General features: G+C 56.0%; 1 protein-coding gene across 1 annotated transcript in view; it reads right to left on the bottom strand.

Moving 5' to 3' along the window:
* SH3BP4 (SH3 domain binding protein 4) overlaps positions 1–16,385 on the bottom strand; it is an 85,824-nt gene extending 69,439 nt beyond the window's left edge. The window contains exon 1 of the mRNA XM_030326033.1: positions 16,284–16,385. The gene's annotated coding sequence lies outside the window, so the exon portion shown is untranslated. The remainder of the gene's footprint in view (positions 1–16,283) is intronic.
* Between the last annotated feature and the right edge of the window lie 1,336 nt (positions 16,386–17,721).

Here is a 17,721-nt window from a genome sequence, read left to right as displayed (position 1 = left end):
GGCCCTGGAGCCCAGACTCACTTTCACCTTTTACGTGGCCGTAGTACTTGGAATGGCTACAAAAGCACTTATTATTCCTACAATACAGATTTAGGCACGCGAAAAGTTTAGAAAAAACACCATCTTGGGAATGAGAACCAAGACGCGTATTCCCACGGGGGAGGGGTCACTTTAACCTGGTGATTTCTCAGCTGGGCCTACAGTCACCTTAGGATGCTTTTAAATGTAGAGACACAGAGACCCCAGCCCCAGGGCCAACTAACTCTCTAGGGAAGGGACCTGAGCAATGTTTGTAATCCTCACAGGTGATATTCTAGACCTGCTGAGGTTCAGGGGCACCTGGGGGGGGGGGGGGCGCTCAGTCAGTTAAACATTTGACTTCGGCTTAGATCATGATCTTGCGGTCTGTGAGTTCGAGCCCCGCGTCAGGCTGGGTGCTGACAGCTCGGAGGCCTGGAGCCTGCTTCGGATTCTGTGTCTCCCTCTCTCCCTGCCCCTCCCCTGCTTGTGCTCTGTCTCTCTCTCTCTCAAAAATAATAAACACTAAAAAAAAAATTTAAATCTGCTGAGGTTTTTTTTCGAGGAAAAGTGGGGAGCCTGGGGGGCTCAGAACGGTTGAGCGTCTGGCGTTTGTTTCAGCTCAGGTCACGATCTCACGGTTCCCAGGATGAAGCCCCCGTGTCGGGCTCTGCGCTGACAGTGAAGCTTGCTTGGGATTCTTTCTTTCCCTCTCTCTCTCTGTCCCTCCCCCCCCCCCCAAAATGAGTAAACTTAAAAACAAAGTAAGGAACGCGCCTGTGCCGGCTCGGTGCTAATGCTGGCGACTTCTGAGTTCTGAACCAATGCAGCTGGCACTGAGACGTAAGGCGCCAAGGGTCCCTGTTTGGGGGTGGGGGTGGGGCAGCATGTAGCCTTAAGGCCTCAGGCAGAGGGTCCCGCTGGGCGGGAAAGCAGCAAAAAGCAAAGCCCAGGGGTACTAACGCGCATCACTTAGGGAACCACCGTGGAATCTGGGGGCGGGGCCTGGCGGATGCAGGCAAGAGCAGGTCAGAGATCCAACTGCTCGGACACCAGCCTGCCAGTCCCCGGAAGCAGGCCACACCGAAAAGTTTAGGCTGACTCTGCAAAGCCAGGAAGGCCTCGGCGACCTGCAGGCCAGATCGTATTTCCAGTTCTTGGGAAAACGCAAAGGCCGTGGGGTGAACCGTGGCCCGGCAGGCTGAAGCCACCAGTGTGCAATTCGCTGGGGGAATCAACGAATGGATGGATGGATGGATGGTTAGAACAAGGGGGACGCCCGGGGTCACAGAGCCACACGGCTCACAGCTGACGTCAGCGCGCACGGGACGTGATGCGACTGTGGAGTCCCACAGAAACCCACCAGCACACATATCAACGCCACGTCCCAAATACAGAGAAGGGGGCTTCTGAGCACCGGGGCAGGGGCTGGGACCTAGACCCTTGCCACATCCCAGAGGCACCCCCAGACGAAGGCATTAAATGCCCCAAACCAAAAGCAGACGCACACAGCACTGGAAAACCCAACTAATTAGAATCTCCACACAGCGAAACCCGGGTGACAGGATCGGCGGACCCAACAACACACAAGTCACGCCTCTCGGTGAAAACTGGGCCGGGGGCCCAAACAAGAGGAGGGGTGGCGGACGGGAGCCCGGCCAAGCCTCTCACGTGGCCCACGGGGCACAGTCCACGAGAACCGCACGCAGTCCCGACATACGTCATGACCTCGGTGGAAACGCTCTCCGTGTCGTTTCGAGCTAAGTAGACCAGAGCCCCAGGACTTGGCGTAACCCTGCGTCCGGAAGAAGGAGCTCGCCAAGTGGGCCGAGACGCAAACTCTTCAAAGATCAGGTGGCGACAAAGCCAGCGGCGGTCCATCCGCCAGCGAATGGCTTACGCGCGGCGTGAAATCCATCAGAAACAAAACGACCCAGAAAACGGGACCGGAAATGTCGAACACACACAAAAGAGGAATTTTACACCGACAAAACGAAAACCGCAAAGTGGCAAAAGGGTCTGGTTATCATGCTCACCGAAACCGTTAGCGGTCGTCCAGAGAAAACGGCGGAACCGCGGTCACCTCCAGGAACGTGAGCCCAGCTCTCGAAATCCGATGGGCCCACACGCGGAACACACATAAACCACATAAACCCAACCTAAATAAAACCCGACATAAACCACAACATCATCGAGGAGCTTAATCTCATCGACCTGCGTCAAACTCCCTGTCCTGGAGAAAATGCAATTGCTGTGCAAGTAACCAAGGAATACTCGAAAATACTGGAAGCATTCCTGAGGCCTTTATTGAGCCCCAATGCAGTAATACCAGAAGCTAACTAGAAAATAAGAGAGAAAAAGAGAAAAGGAAAAGAACTAAATACTTAAAGAACAAAGAGAATAGCTCAGGGTCCACCTGGCTCTAGGCCCTGATCACGTGACTATGTCTGGAAGGCCCCACTGTGAAAACCAACTGTAACCACACATCCCCCCCGCCATGGTTCTACTGATGCTGCCATTTCCATTTATTCCCTCTGGGTTCCAACATTCTGGAACTTTCCATCAGTCATCACCTCTACCACCAAGCTAACCTGAGTTCCAGATTTCTGGGTGACTACAACCCAGAGGGGGCCTGCCTACCATTCATCCCATCAGTGGCGGCCAGGTTATGGAGGACCAGGTGGCCCTGGAGTGGCCGCCACCACCTAATGGAGCCCCACCGGGGGTTCTCCAAGGGTGGCAGGAAAAGCAGGGGCTCCTTCACCCATCTGGGCAGGGGGCTTCTCGTACTGTGCTGATTCTTAGTTCAACGGATAATGGCCATTCAGAAAGGCACCCCAAAATGGGGGATATCTGAGGGCAGACCTCTCGGGTACAGAGACTGCTGTCTGAACACCTACCGCTCAGGGCTGTGAAGATCCACGATTCCCGATTATCTCAACGGAGAGCTCCGTACGGTGCCCGATGTGGTGTACTTCTTGCAAGGGCCACCTTCGATGGGAACGAGAGGGAAATGGTCACACGGCCACACGGCACAGCGGGAGGGCTCACGTGGGCTTGCCAAGTGAGGGCGCAGTCGGGAGGCAATGTGGACACTCTCTCCTGCCCAGGTCCCCAACCTCCCAGCGTTAGGGGCTGCTCCACCCTTGGCTCCTGCTGGTGGACTGGAACGGTCCAGACTACCCACCTGGCTGTCACCTGCCCATGCCCATCTCGCCTGAGACGTCATCTTGCCTGTGTGCCCGCAGCACTGCCCCCACGCTGCTCCCTGGCCTGGTTCCGGAAATCACCTCGCTTGCCCTGGGGCGTTCCCTGCCCCGGGCACCCAGCTGGGGGGGGGGGGGCAGAGCAGTGTAGCACGACAGCCTGGATTCAAATCTGCTTCTGCACTCACAGCTCCGCCAGGTCCTTTACCCTCCCGGTGCCTCAGTTTCCCCGCTCCACAGAGATGGCAAGAGTCCTCCCGTCGCGGGTCGTGAGGACAAAGAGTTTTTTGGGAAAGCCGTGAAGCCATGGGATGCACAGAGCAAGTGTTACTGACCTCTCTTCTACTACGATTAACCATCACTACTAACATATGCATAACGTATCTGTGTTATGCAAGAACGTCTAGGAAAATGACTTTGGCTTCCAAAGTTTCTGAGTATCCTTACAATTCAAAGCAAGATACGGGAATCAAAGACACAGACACCCCCCCCCCAGGGTGTGGACGGGAGACTGAAAATGAGACGCCGGTGTTTAACACAAGCGCGGCGGGGTGGGGGCTGGGGAGAAGCGCGCGGCCCCTGACATGCAGTCAAAGCGAGTTAACCCTGCTTCAGTGCTGAGCCCAGAAGTACCCGTGAACAACCGTCCTCCAGGGACACGTCCGGGGTGGTCATTTTCAGCGATCTGAGCCCCTCCACTCTGCTATCCACAACCATTACACGGAGAGCCCCGCGGTCAAGTGCCTCGGCAAACAACCCCGTCAGTTCACATCCAGGCACTGGCACCACATAAAACTCCTCACTGCCTGGTATTTCCAGGTCCTCGTAGGGTCCACGGACACATCCATGAGTCTCTTGGCCTCAGTGTCCTCACTGGTAGGTTGGGAGCAAACGGTTTCGCTGCCTGCAGGGGCAGGTGCCGGGGGAGGTAGCTACCGCTTGTCTCTCCTCTCCTCTCCCACAACAGTTTCAATGTGCAGATTCCTTGCTTTGTGGAAGACAATGGAGGGGGCTGGGGGGAGACCAGTGACGACCACCCCAGCCCTCACCCGCCCCTGTACACGTCCAAACGACTACTGCTTACTTCTGGGCGCTCCCCTCCAGCCCCGACTGCCTATTTGCAATTCCCGGCACTAAAACCCGAAGGCAAAGGACAACCACAAACCACCTGACGTATTCGAAGTCACACTCGCTCAGGTTTTTCCCCCCCGAGTGCCTGAGTCCCAGTCGTCTGCTCAGCCATAATTCGGCATTGTGTCCTGCCTGCCTCCCTTACCTGTTACTCCCAGCCTCTGCGCACCCCCTGCCCACCCCCCCAGGGGATCACTGCCATTCTCTCCCTTTTCCTGCTCATCAAAATAACCCGGCTCCTTCCCAGAAAAATAATCAGACTCCCAATTTAGCCAGCAGCCAATTTCTTGACAATTCCACTAATGACAAAAAAGCGGCGTTTGTGACATCATGTTCCAGCTTTTCAGTCATGTTCTTTTAACCTTGAAAAAGTAATGGTTTTACCCCGAGCACGTTGAGGACGGCGGGTTGTCCTCCTGGGACAGAAGGCTGTACTGAAGTTTCCCCCCAAGCGGAACCGGGATTAGCCAGGTCAACGTGGGTTAAACACAGAAATCCGCTGGACGGTCAGCAAAGCCACGGCCTCTCAGCGGCTCAGGCTGCTGCGGTCCCTGGAGGGGGCTGTCAGGAGGGGAAGGATGGCCTGGCCTGGGGGGTTGGGCCTGGCCAGGAAAGCCAGGGCTCACCCTGACGCCCCTGTGCGCCACGGCCTGGGTGCACACGTCGGAGACAAGCGACCCAGGAGAGGTGCTCTGATCTCCGTCACAGGGTCCCTCTGATGTTGCTTCTGCTGAAAGACCTCCCCTTCTTCCTCAATACCTCTTCCTTTCTGGAACACAAAAATGCTGTGGCTCTCTTACTAATCTGACAGCTGCCTTAGCTTCCTGTGTCATTCCTGTTAACAAAGGTAATGCAACCCCGCGCAGAGTGGTCATTTAGTTGGATGATTGTAGGAGACTTTCCTAATAGGTCGGGAGGGAGAAGTGGCCGGTCACCCGGCAGGGTCACGGGAGTCCCAGGTGGGGAGAGGAGGGCTGTGAGGTGATCCGGGGTGAGGGGAGGGTGTCAGACCCCTTTCAAGTCACGCCCACATGTTTAATCAAGTTTTTCCAGGGCCTGAAGTTCAAAGCTGAATGAAGCCCAGAAGGACTGTTCCATCCAGCCACCTGCCCCTGGCATCCCCCGCCAGGGTCTCCCAGAAAGCAGTCACCTCCTTTGATTTCCTGTACTCACCCAACTACCCACTGCCCCCGCCCCCAAGTCCCCTGCAGGCGCCTGCCCAGTTCTTTGTCTCTCACCTAGTGTCCTGAACCCCCAGCACAGCTCGTGAACCCTGACCTCTCCTCCTGTACTGGTGGCCACTTCCCTAACCTCGTGAGCCCTGACCTCTCCTCCTGTACTCTGGTGGCCACTTCCCTAACCTCGTCTCCTGTACACTGGTGGCTGCTTCCCTAACCTCACGAACCCTGACCTCTCCTCCTGTACTCTGGTGGCCACTTCCCTAGACAGAGGCCTCCTCCAGTGGTTTCTCCAGCCTCCTGCCTGGCACACAGCAGGGTCAGTGTGAGTGAGGGAATGAAGGACTTTGAGTCAAACAACAGCTAATCGGGGGAACAGGGCCAGGGACAGCGCCCCGAGAGTTACAAAAGGCTCAGCGCTCAGGCCCAGTCTAGGGGCTCCCCGCCCCCCAAACTCCACCGAGAACAAATACCCAGAGCGAAGGAGCTGTCCCCAGGCCTTCCCGTCAGCCTCCACAGTGCTGCCTCATGTTACAATAGGTGAACAGTGACTCATGGCCGCGGCTGTGCCAAGAGGAGGCAGCCAGGCCCCCGTTGCAAAGCCACGCTGAGGACACAGGCCAAAACACATTCCACCCCGAACGTAGTCTTCCTCTCTTGCCAGAACGAAGAAGTCCTGTGACAGCAGACCGCGGTTAGGAATCAAAAGGACGGCCTCACTGTCCGTGGAAGGCAGCAAGCACTTTCTCCTCTTAATGAACCTGGAAGTTGAAAACCAAGTCTGGGGCGCTGCCCTGGGCCAGACCCACCAGATCCAACCGCAGTCCGTCTCGTCACAGCTGATCAGAGACACCGCCCCACAAATCACCCCCGTGCCCAGAATGACATGGCCCTGGGGGCAGGGGGGCCCCTAGCAATGACAGTTCCTGAAGCAGCCGGCGAGGAAATCATCAGTCACTCCTTTCCAGGGCGGAGGGGGCCCCTAGGACCTCCGACAGAAACTCCTCCTGTGTCCTCAGACGCACACTTCCCCCCCAGATGTTAATGTTTTTGAAACCCGCGTGTAAGCGCACATCCTAAAATTCAGGTGTGCGTTTCCAAGCCCGCCCCAAAACCTCACAATGCAGAGCATGAGGGTTTGGGGTACCGGCAGGTCTAAGGCTGGTCTTAAAGTTCACCCGGTTGCATGAATCGGATGTAGACACTCTTCTCAAGGTCACTGCCTTTGGAGGTGTTTCTCTGAGTAGCGATTACACATTCGTCCAACCGTTAATAGAATTAGAAGTCCTCTGGAGAATTTGAGCACAATAGTGGTAAAAAAATTCATCCAAAGGAAAAACTTACACGTACTGAAAGAAAGATGTGTGTATGGAGATGTTCACTGTAGTACTGTTTATAATTTCAGAGGAGCTGGAAATGGTCTCTGAATAAGGATTTGTTAAAGAGGGTACCTCCCGTACAAATCTGACGGTCATTTGGGGGTCCAAGTCTGTGTTTGCTGATGTGAAAATACGTCAGCAACAATTTTAGGTAAAAAGCAGTTTTTCAAAAGCACAGAGTTCATTCAAAAATAAGAAGGACTTGCTACACACCAGGTGCGCACTGAACAAGTCCCCACTCTACCATGCTGCTCTGTTTGCAAGGGCTTGGACTTGACCTCTGAAGACGTCAGAGAGACCCTGAGAAAAATGTCCTGTCCACACCAGAGTGGTTATCGTGAGTGGCCGACTTCCAGTGATGTGAACTTTTTTCTCCTTTTGCATCTTATAATATATTTTTTTAAGTTTACTTTTATTGATTTTGAGAGGGGAGAGAGAGAGAGATAGAGAGAGAGAGAGAGGGAGGGAGGGAGCACGCACGAGCAGGGGAGGGGTGGAGAGAGGAGAGAGAGAATCCCAAGCAGGCTGACAAGGAGCTCAGACTCACAAACGCTGAGATCACGACCTGAGCTGAAATCAAGAGTTGAATGCTTAACCAACTGAGCCACCCAGGCGCCCCACGTTTTGTAATGTTTCTAAGATGAACATATGATTACTTGACTAATTTAAAAAACCTCAGGGGGAGAGGTCTTTTTTTTTTTTTTTTTTAAGAGAAAAGAAGGAAACAATCACAATAAACTCCTCCAGAAAAATGTGTTCATCTAGAAAGTACTTGCATTAAACCACGTTTCTCAGTCCCCCCACTCGCAGCCCCCAGGGTAGTCCGGGCAGGTCAGGCCTTTTAAAACGCAGGCTCAGCGGCCACCAGGGACCGGCTGCTGGTCCCCCCGCACGTGAGACCAGCCAGAGCCACAATCCAGCCCAGGTCTGAGCCTGGGGCACAACCTGCTGACTGTATCCCTCCCATTTCCTCCTGCTCCCAGAAATTTGAGGAATGGGGCAAGGATTGGGGAAGTGATCCTTATTTAGACATCTACCAATACATCACGCCATCAGTCTGCGCCTGTACGCGGGCCAAAGGTCAGACTGAACACCTAAAAATATCGAAGCCCTGCACTCCGGTTTAATTCAGATGGCGAAACATCACCAAAGAATCTCTATTTACTCAGTATTTAAGAAAAACCTGCGGTGCACACAGGACTCAAAAGAGGCCACGGTCACAAAAACCTCCCAGGATAGGTACGGGGCTAATGCGGTAAAATCCACACCTCCGCGTCGACATCTCCCAGCTCCCAGAAGTAAGCACTACACCACCCTTTCCCAGACAAGAAAGCCGGGTCTCGAAGTTGTCCAGTGTCAAAATCAGAAGTAAACAGAAAAGCCCAAGTTCCAGACACGGACAGGTGCATGGGACTGAGAAACCCCAGGTGTGCCCCGAGTCATGGGAGACACCACGGCAAAGAGGAACTTCCCGGATTCCGGTCTGTGAAAAACTTAAGTTTCACCTATTTCTGTTCCCGGACAGCAGCTTGTGTACAAAGAACAGGGCTGGAAGAACAAGATAGGTGGCTGGTCGGTTCATTCTTCATTTTCCTTGAAGATTTTCCTTGAAGCACGTGTGACTTTCGCTTGTGCAAGTCAGGCTGTTTCCTAATTGACTGAAAAGAAAAGGCCATTTATAGGAGACTCGGCACAGTGCCTGACAAGGAGGAAAAGCCCGATGAATACTTGAAACCACAGAAAAATCTCCATGTTAAAAGGTGGATAGTAGTATTTCAAGTGTGTGCGCGTGCGTGTGTGCGTGTGTATCCCTTTCAAACAGTAACTACAGTTCCGAGAGATGAGCATCTAAATGTCAAATTACCTGAAACTGAATTTCTTGGGCTCTTAAGATATTTACAAATAAAATACAAGTGAGGGAAAGGACAAGGCTCGCACCCGGAGAAAATGAACTCCTGGTGGCCTTTTCCTTTCTTCCCACAGTCACTATACCACCTGTGACTGCCAGCATCCGCCGCAGCCCTGATTACGGAGCAGAGAAGTCCTTCAGGCACCGTCTCTGTGACCAGCATACACTTGTCCCCAGGTGAACAGTCCTGAAATCATAGATGGTTCTAATAAAATACGAGCAAAACACGTGCGCCGCATGAACTCGAAGAAATTCATTTTGGACGTACAGCCAGTGTCCGATCTCCCGAGACGTCACCCTGAGCCAGCACCCTCTGACGAGGGCCTGAAACGTGAACAAAATGGGACACTGCGGTTTCCTCTCATCCGGCACTACAAAGGTAAAATATCCAACAGGTGTCGCCAGGACACCAGGACTCTGAGGGACAGAGCTTTTCTCCTGTAAACGTCTTGAACACTGATTTCTGTAACCACAAAGGGGGAAAAACAAATAGCCCAACTTCCGCGAGGGGTATTCGGGATGGGGGCGACGGAGAGGAAAAGGGAGACCAGATCAGAGCAGACGACCATGTTGGCTGTGACCATGGACCTCCGCGCCGTCAACTGAGCGATTCCGGCACTTTACGTGAGTTATTTACACGTATTATTGTATCAGCTCCAGTGACGGTTTCCAGTGAAATTTCAACACAGCGCCTTGACTTTCCATTCACCCAAAGGACACGTACACATATGTGATACCACTTCTCAAAGCCACGATTCTCAGGGTCATAAGAAACAGAGAGTCGAACGCATGTGCAGCGTTACCATATTCCACTTACTTCTTTGTATTCAAAACCTATTAAAAATTCAAATCCTTTCAATTTGAATTTGGGGCAGTAGCGGAAATGGGTAAGCAAAGGGTGGGGTGAGCCTCGCTGAATGAAACGTTAAAATGGCAGAGTGACAGAGGTGCCACTCGACATTTCCGAGTAAGCTGATTACCATTCACAGGCCAGAATTCTTAAAAGCCAGAAATTACTTCCGCCACCCAGTGTGCGTTTTGAACTGTTAAGATGTCTAAGAAGAGAATGTTAACGTGCTCCCCAAATGGTTATACGGGAGGTCACCACCTTGAGTGTTCAGCTTGGTCAGCCCCTCTCTCCACCTGTCAGTTCCCAGGTTCAGGGGACACACTGTCTGTGCACGGAAGGTGTGGCGATCGAGTGTAACCGGTGCTGAGCAGTGTCCAGCCTAGCGGGTCAACACACATGCAGGGAGCAGGGTCAGCTCCCCATCTTGGGGATCCAGGAAGGGATTCTCGAGAAGGGGCCTGCACCCAGGAGTCCCCCAGCCAGCACCCCCCAAAGGCTAGCAAAAAAACGAGCCAGATGAGCACAGGGCGAAAAGGCATTTGGGGAAGTCTTCTGTAACCTGTTCTTCCCGATGACAACCACCCACAACCATCTCCTTCCTTCCCTCAGGGGACCTGGGGCCACTCACCCACTCATTGCCCTGGAGCATCGCAGGCCCTCTGACCCAGCCCTGGGTCCCTCTGGTCTCGACACCATCAAACGACAGTCCTATTTATTTTACCGCTAACATTCTTCTCAGTGGTCCACGCTCGGTGTTCTCGATTTTTTTCTAGAAGCTTCCAACCACCACAATCACACGGGTCTAACAAGCCAAACCCAGGGCCCCCTGTCTTCCTGATGTTGCTTCTCTGATCAACCCCACAACCACCCTGTTTATGTCAGGCTCTCAACCCCCTTCCTCTACACCCCATCTTCTCCTGCCTGGCTCGGTGGGACACAGAGCCTGCATGGTCTCCCGCTTCCAGCAGCTTCTTTCCTCCTCCCCCTTGGCTTTCCTGCCCCATCTTCATGGGTGACCCGAAGCGTGCTCCCAGGGGCCCCAGCTCACACTCAGTCTCCAGTGAGCTGTTCCACATTCATGGGCTCAACCCTAAGGAAACAGGCCCCAGTCGCGCTCTCACCTCTCAACCCGGTCCTCCTCGTCTCATCACCCTGTAAGGGAACAACCCCAGGGACGCCTCCTCCAATTCTGCATCCCGGGGCCTCGCTTCCCTCTTCCTGCTAACAGCCTGCTAACAAGCCTGGCTCAGAAGTTCAAGGACGCTCCCCCCCTTCCCACGTGCTTGCTGTCTCCCAAGGAGCTCTCGCTGTTTTAAAATAATTTGGCTGCTAATGATGATAGAGACCAAATAATCAGATTATGCGTGTAACCAAGCTCAGACTCACAAAGCCCTTAGTTTCTCCTTTCTTCGCTTGGGTGGTCCTGGGAAGCTCCTCTCGACTCCGGCACTCTGCTTTAAAATCAGCTCTTCAAAAACCCACCCAAGAAGCGATCGCCCCAAGGACAGGCCTCCTGGCTTGATCCCGATCCCTTTGTCCACGAACACCCTTCTCTGTTCTAGACCAAGGCACCACCAGGAAGTATGCTGATCGCCACCCACGGAAGGAAAGGGCCAACGGAGTAAGGTCTCCAAATGGCAACTGGAAAGATCGGGGACCTCTGCCTGCCTTTCCAAGAACCTGGCCCTAAAAACCTTCCCTGGCCTCAAATACCGGGTCTGCCCCACCCGGTCCCAAACCACATCTCCAGTCCTTCCTACAAATTCCCCCACCTCGGCGGAGTGGAGCCCTGAGTACTAGAGTAGAACGGGGATTCTCACGGGGAGTTTGTAGAAACTGCCCGTGTCTGGGCCCCACCCTCAGAGATCTGGATTCCACCGGGCACCAGGCTGGCGAAGGTGGATTTTTACAAAATCTCCCAGGAGATTTCAACATCCAGTACGTTTTGAGGCTGGCCGAATCAGGCTACCAGCGACATCCACGTCCTCTCCCGGCCCAGCTGCCGGGCACACGCGGTCCGGGCAGAAGCCGGGCGACTGGGTCACGGGTTCCCCCACTCGGAAAGGGGGTCGGGCTGCGGAGGCTCAGTGCAACGGAAGGCGGGCTGCAGCCGGCTCCCACTGGCTCCCACAGGTTGTGCGACATTTAGGGCCGCAGCTGGTGCCAGAGGGGGTGTTTACAACGACAGCACCCTAACCGGCAGGTGCCGCCAAGAAAGGCTCTTTGTTCCTTTCCTCGGAGAGTGGGGTTTTCAGTGGAGCACAGGCCCGGGAGGGCCGGCAAAGGACACCTCTGTTCCCTCCAGGCCCGGGGACCCGAGCAGGCTTGCGTGTTCCTAAAAATGGGACAGGGTTTCCTGCCTCAGTCCCACAGACCGGGGGAAAGAGGAAGACAGAGAGAGGAGAAATGAATACCAGGAATTCTGGAACCACAGAAGCCTTCCACGGGAAGTTTTCTTCTCAAGTCGTTCAGAGGAGTGGGGCTAACAGGAACCAGCAGAGAGTTTCTCCAGAGACAAGCTTTTAATGAGCAGATAAGCATAATCGCGGGGCATGTCATTTATTTGATTACGACGCGGAAGGCGGAATCCTTATCTTACATTGACTTAACAGACTTCCCATAATCTTTACCTTGTTCTAGTGACCTCATCTGCCCGGAATACCCTCGCTTCCTGGTACCAGAACAGACTTCACGGTGGCTCCTGTCCGAGTTACCCCAACTTCAAAACCTCAGTCTCCCAAAGAAATCAACCTTGACCCTGCGGACAGGGCGGGACACAGCTCGCTCCCCCCCCCCCCAACCCTGGGGAATAAAGGTGCCAACCGCCTGCCTTCCATTTAGGCTGCAGAGATTTTTACGGGTTTTAGAGATGTCTCACCTTCAGAGTGCAAGCTTTTTTAGAATTGTGCAAGGGAGGCAGGTACTCTGCTATTTTCCTGTGCGTGGCTTCATGTGACCCAAAGGTATGAATATCTTTCATTTTAGCACACTGGGAGATGCGATCACGAGCTCTGGGCTCAGGCAGATAGAGGCTGATTTCTCAGCTCAAGCACTTTTTGGACCACTGTGTTGTGAGAGCTGCTTAAATTCTCGTAGCTTCCTTGTAAAATGGAACCCCTCGCGGTGTCTGGAGGGATTTTTAAGCGTGCACTCCAGGCCCGATGCTTCGTAAGCCCTTCTTGCCCCCAAACCGCCCCAAATTTCAACTTCAATTAGGTGAACCCAGACCACCTCTCTACTTCCTGAAATCTTACTCGCTTAGTGAGCGTTTGGTTCGGGCGGGCACTGGGTCACCTGGCGGATGGGGGGCCGTGATGCCCCAGGTGGGGATCACCCTTCCCTCCCTGAAACACACCCCTTTATTTCTAAAATACCTTCTGCATTCTCTTGCCTTCGAAAGGCCGAATACTGACATCCTCTCCCTTAAGACGTGCGGCCAGATGGCACCAGGTGCTGTTACGTAACACACGGATGCCCCAGGGCCCACTGAGAAACAGGCTCAGGCTTCCTGAGAGATCCTGAATAAGTCACGGGACTGTGCCCTGGGTGTTCGGGGACTCGGTGAATTATTTTTCTGTCCCTCCCGCGGAGGGTGAAGGCAGAAGGTGGGGCTTCTATTGTGCCAATAGCTGGGGAGGCCGGAGGCGCAGAGTCCTGGGAGCTGAGTGTAAACACTGAAAGACCCCGGGCTCCCCTCTGGGCCAGGAGCAAAGCCAGCCAGAGCACTCTGGGTGATGTCTAGGCAGCTGCTGGGTGACCCTTTTCCCAGTAACTGGGTTGTCAGGCAGTGACCTCGGGGCAAAGATGCCCCAGTGTGCATCTCCAGGGCCTTCGAAAATATCCCGGGGGCCTGACTCCAGTTCTCAGAAGAAAAGTCACAGCACTGCCCGGTTCAGGTGTTGAATTTGAAAATAACAGACCTAAGGAAAACCCACGTGGCTGGCCCAAGGCCCGCTCGCTACAACAGCAGCTTCTACTCAGTCAAAACAAGGCTGATGCCCTAAACAGGGAGCCACAGACATTTGCGTGGAGCCCGGCATGAGGTCGGCAAGGGTCGAACTCAGGGATTCTTAACCTTGTTTGGGTCAAGGGCTTCCCCTAAGAAGCTGAGGGAGGCCAGGGGGCCTCCTCCCACAAGGAACTGGCTGCGATCTGAAGATTTAAATGTGGGAGCGGCCTCCCAGGACCCAAGGGCGTAAACCCCATTCACATTAGCATACCTTATCGACGGACCAGAACCCATTAGAATAAGAAAGAAGTCTGCACCAGCAGCCGCAGGAAAGTAATTCCAGGCTGCTGGGTAACCAGAAATCAAGTTAGCAAACAACAGCAAGGGAGAAAATTCAGGAAGACTGCCTCTTCCTCCCTCCACCGAGAAAATTAAGAGCACAACACTAATTGGCAGACGGCCCAGTTAAGGACACTTAGCTGCAATTTGTCCAGCCCTCATTCTGGGTCCTTCTGGAAATCCCCCTGTGTCTGGGCTGCGATCAGCTAGACCTTGGGCAGATCAAAGTGCTGGTGGTAGCAACAATAAACACACGAAACTATCAAATGACAAACAGGCGCCCTGCAGACCGGCCTACAGAGAGGCTCTGCCACCGTGGTTTCTCTGCCGGGGGAACAAAAGGCAACGTGCGTGCACCGCTCCCCACGCGGGCTTCGCACACCAGGTCCGAGTCCCTAGTAATTGTTTTCAAAGGCCACAAAGTGTGGGGCCTGCGTCTTGGAACAACAGGAAAAAAACTAAAGCTCACAGAAGCTTCTCCGGCACCGCAGATCTGAGCTGCTCATTGTTCGTTTAGTAAACAAGCGAGCTGTAAGACAAATCCCTAGGAAGCCAGGTTTGTTCACTTTCTGAGTCCTCCCAGAACTAACTGTTCCTTCTGGGATCAGCGTGGCCTTGGCATTCCACAGATGGACAGGCACGGGGGCCTGTGCAACGGGGGGCCCACTTAATGTCAGTCTCCCCTCACCCTCCCCACAACCGCCCACAGGCGGAAAGCAGAGCGAGGAGGCGGATTGGGGGGGGTGCTGTCTCCTTCCAAGCCCCCGCCCCCTCCCCGACCTGTTGGACAGAATGCACTGAGCAGGGAGCCAGGAACGTTCTCCAGGCTCCACCGGACATCAGTAGAGACTGTTTCCTGGTCAGGGCGGCCAGGTGGGAGGTAGACTGTTTTTATTTGATGACGACAGCAACGTGGAACAGCAAAACGCTCCCTAGCCCCTTAAAGTACAGCCGCTGTCCATCCAAGAATGTCAAAACGCTTTGCAAACCACCCATTAATTTTTATGGTGGCCTGAGAAGCAGATTGAGAATCATTACCTTCATTATTACAAGGCAAGGAACCAAAACCACAGGGGAAGGTGGAGAGGCACCAGGCCAATCAAGTCTTACCCAGTGTTCTAAGCGGACTGCGCCCTCTCTCTCCACCTCAGGCCTGCAGGAAGGGAACCCGTGGCCAGCTGAGAAGGGAGCCAGGCCAATAAACCCAAACTTTGGTGTTCAGAGACCATCACACTTGGAAGGGTGCGGAAGGGTAGAGTCGCATAAAGCGATTACTTTGATTTAGGCAGGAGAGGCTCCAGTGGTAACTTACTCATTAAATCGGCAAGCCTGTGACCCCAAGAATGTAAACATTGAAGGCAGGTAGGAAGAGTGCGATCACAGATGGTTTCTGTTTTACTGTTTTTCTCTTTATTACGTTTTCTACCCAAAGCATATACTGCTTTTGTGATCAAAAGTTACACGAACTTATTACTGATGGAGGACACAGTGCAAATCTGCTGCATTAACTTGCCAAGAATCAGTACGAATAAAATCCAGCCCAACGTCCCCTTCTTGAATCTCACTGGCCGGGAGACTTCCCCGGCCTCTCGGCACGTAGAGGGCCCGCCGCCCGCGCGCCGCCCGGCACCCCGGGGAAGGGCCAGCGCCGGCCTGGTCCCCCGGCTGCAGGAGCGGCCGCGGGCCAGGAGCCGCCCGCACTCCCGGGCACCACCAATCCGCAGCGCGGAGCCGGCTTCCCGGGAAACATCACTTGGGAGAACAACGTGCCTCTCTCCCGGCCGTCCCCACCCGCCGGCCGCCCGCGCTATCAGCTCGCGGCTGCTCGCTCACCGGACAGCCGGGCCAGAACCCGGGATTTTCATTTCCATCCTAAAACGAGGGATCTCCGAAGTTGAAATATGCATTGTCACCAACAAGTTTAACCCGGGACCGCGCGGCCCCTCTCCTCCCCAGGGCCGCGCGAGGGGGCGCCCCGGGGACGCGTGCGGTCACCGAGCCGGGCCACCCCGCAGGGCCTGCCTGGGAGGCGCCAGGGCCAGGAGAGGGGGGCTCCGACAGCGGCTCGGCGCCTGGAACCCCGGCCCGGCCGCCTGCGCCGGGGTGACTCGGGAGCCCAGGAGGCGACCAGGGGCGCGAGTCTTCCCGAAGCCTCCCGGCGCCGGCCGTGCCCAGGCAGCCGGAGCTCCGAACTCAGGCGACGGGCGAGCGATCGGCGCCCACGAGGGTGCGAGCCCGCCGAGCCCCGGCAGGCGCCGCGGGAGCGAGGCCGGGCGCGGGGCGGGAGCGGCCCGCAGGGGACGGCCGGGCTGCCGCCAGCTTACCTGGCTCGCACTGCGTCCCCGCGGGCTCCTGCGGCTCTCGTCGCGGTCTGGGAGCTCAGCCCGGCCGGGGACGCGCGCGGCTCCGCGGAATCTCCGCGCGAATCTCCGCGCGGCGGCGGCGAACGGCCGGGACCGCCGAGAGTGCCCCGAGCGCTCGGCCCGCGCCTCCGCGGGCGGAGGGTGGTCCCCGCGCCGGGGCGGGGCCGCGAGGGCGGGGGCGGGAGCGGGGGCGGGGCGCGCGAGGCGGGGACCCGGGCTCGGAGGGGAGGGGTGGTCTCCGCGCCGGGGCGGGGCCTGGGGGCAGGGCGGTGCCTGAGCCGAGGCTACTTGGGAGACCGGGAGTGAGGGAGAAAGGGGGACAGGGAGGGGGAGCAGGGAGCAGGCCTCCGCAGGCCTATCGGACGGAGGCGGGGCAAGAGCGGAGGGGGCGTGGCCGATCATGGGGCCGGGGGGGGGCCAGAGGCAGGGGCGGGGTGTGGACCAGCGGGTCCCCCCGCTCCCCCGAGGCCGTGGGGGCGGGGTTTAGCCCAGGCGGCTGCTAGGCCGGGGCGGGGTAGGAATAAGTAGGGGGCGGGCCAACATGGAGGGGCGGACCTCGCTGCGGCAGCCGAGAGGCCGGGGGGCGGAATGTGGATAATTAGGGGGCGTGGCCGAGCCGTTGTCGCCGGAGGCCGGGGGTGGGGCGAGCGTGAAGGGGGCGGGGCCGACGGGGCCTCCGGGAGGCCGGAGCCGGGTGTGGTTTGCAGGGGCGGGGCTGTGCCGGGGCCGCCGGAGGCCCGCCCGGGAGAGAGCGTGCCGGCGGGGGGTGGCGCCGCGGCTCTCCTACCCCCGGCGGGGACCTGGCCTCGGTGCCTCCTCCTCTTCCTCCTCCCGGCGCCAGCCCGGAGAATGGGGTCCCGGTCGCCGGGCGCCCCCGGGGTCGTGGTCCCTGGCACCGAGCAGATCTAGATGCGCCTGGTTCATAGTGACCTTTCGGTCACGCTACTGTGCTCCCCGCACCCCTGTCCTCCCACCCCTTCTTGGAGAACTCCAAGAGGGACCCCTGGCTGAGGTTTGGATCCTCCAGCGTCGGCCAGGACGCGGAGGGTGGTGCCTAACTCTGAGAATCCTGTTTCTAACACCGGTCGAGGACGGTGGAATGCAGGCGGTTGCGGGGCTGTGAGGGCAAGTGCAAAATGGAAAAGTAAGACGAAAAGAAAGGCAGTCACGGTGAACGTTACAAAGAAGGAGTACTTCCTGCTGCGCAGAATGCAAGTGGAATACGTAGCATCATAACCGTTTACGTTTCGCCAAGCCTGTGTCCCTAAGCCAGGCATGCAATAAGCGCTCAATAAATGCTCAGTAAATTGAACCACCACTGACTTACTGCGTGGCAAGCACTTTCCATGGGGTGACACACTTAATCCTAAATCCCATACTTGGCTACTCTCTTTAGTCC

The sequence above is a fragment of the Lynx canadensis genome, chromosome C1 (assembly GCF_007474595.2).
Source record: "Lynx canadensis isolate LIC74 chromosome C1, mLynCan4.pri.v2, whole genome shotgun sequence".
In the NCBI taxonomy this organism is placed as follows: Eukaryota; Metazoa; Chordata; class Mammalia; order Carnivora; family Felidae; genus Lynx; species Lynx canadensis.
Note: the sequence above shows the minus strand (reverse complement) of the source record. Positions and strands in the feature narration are given on the sequence as shown.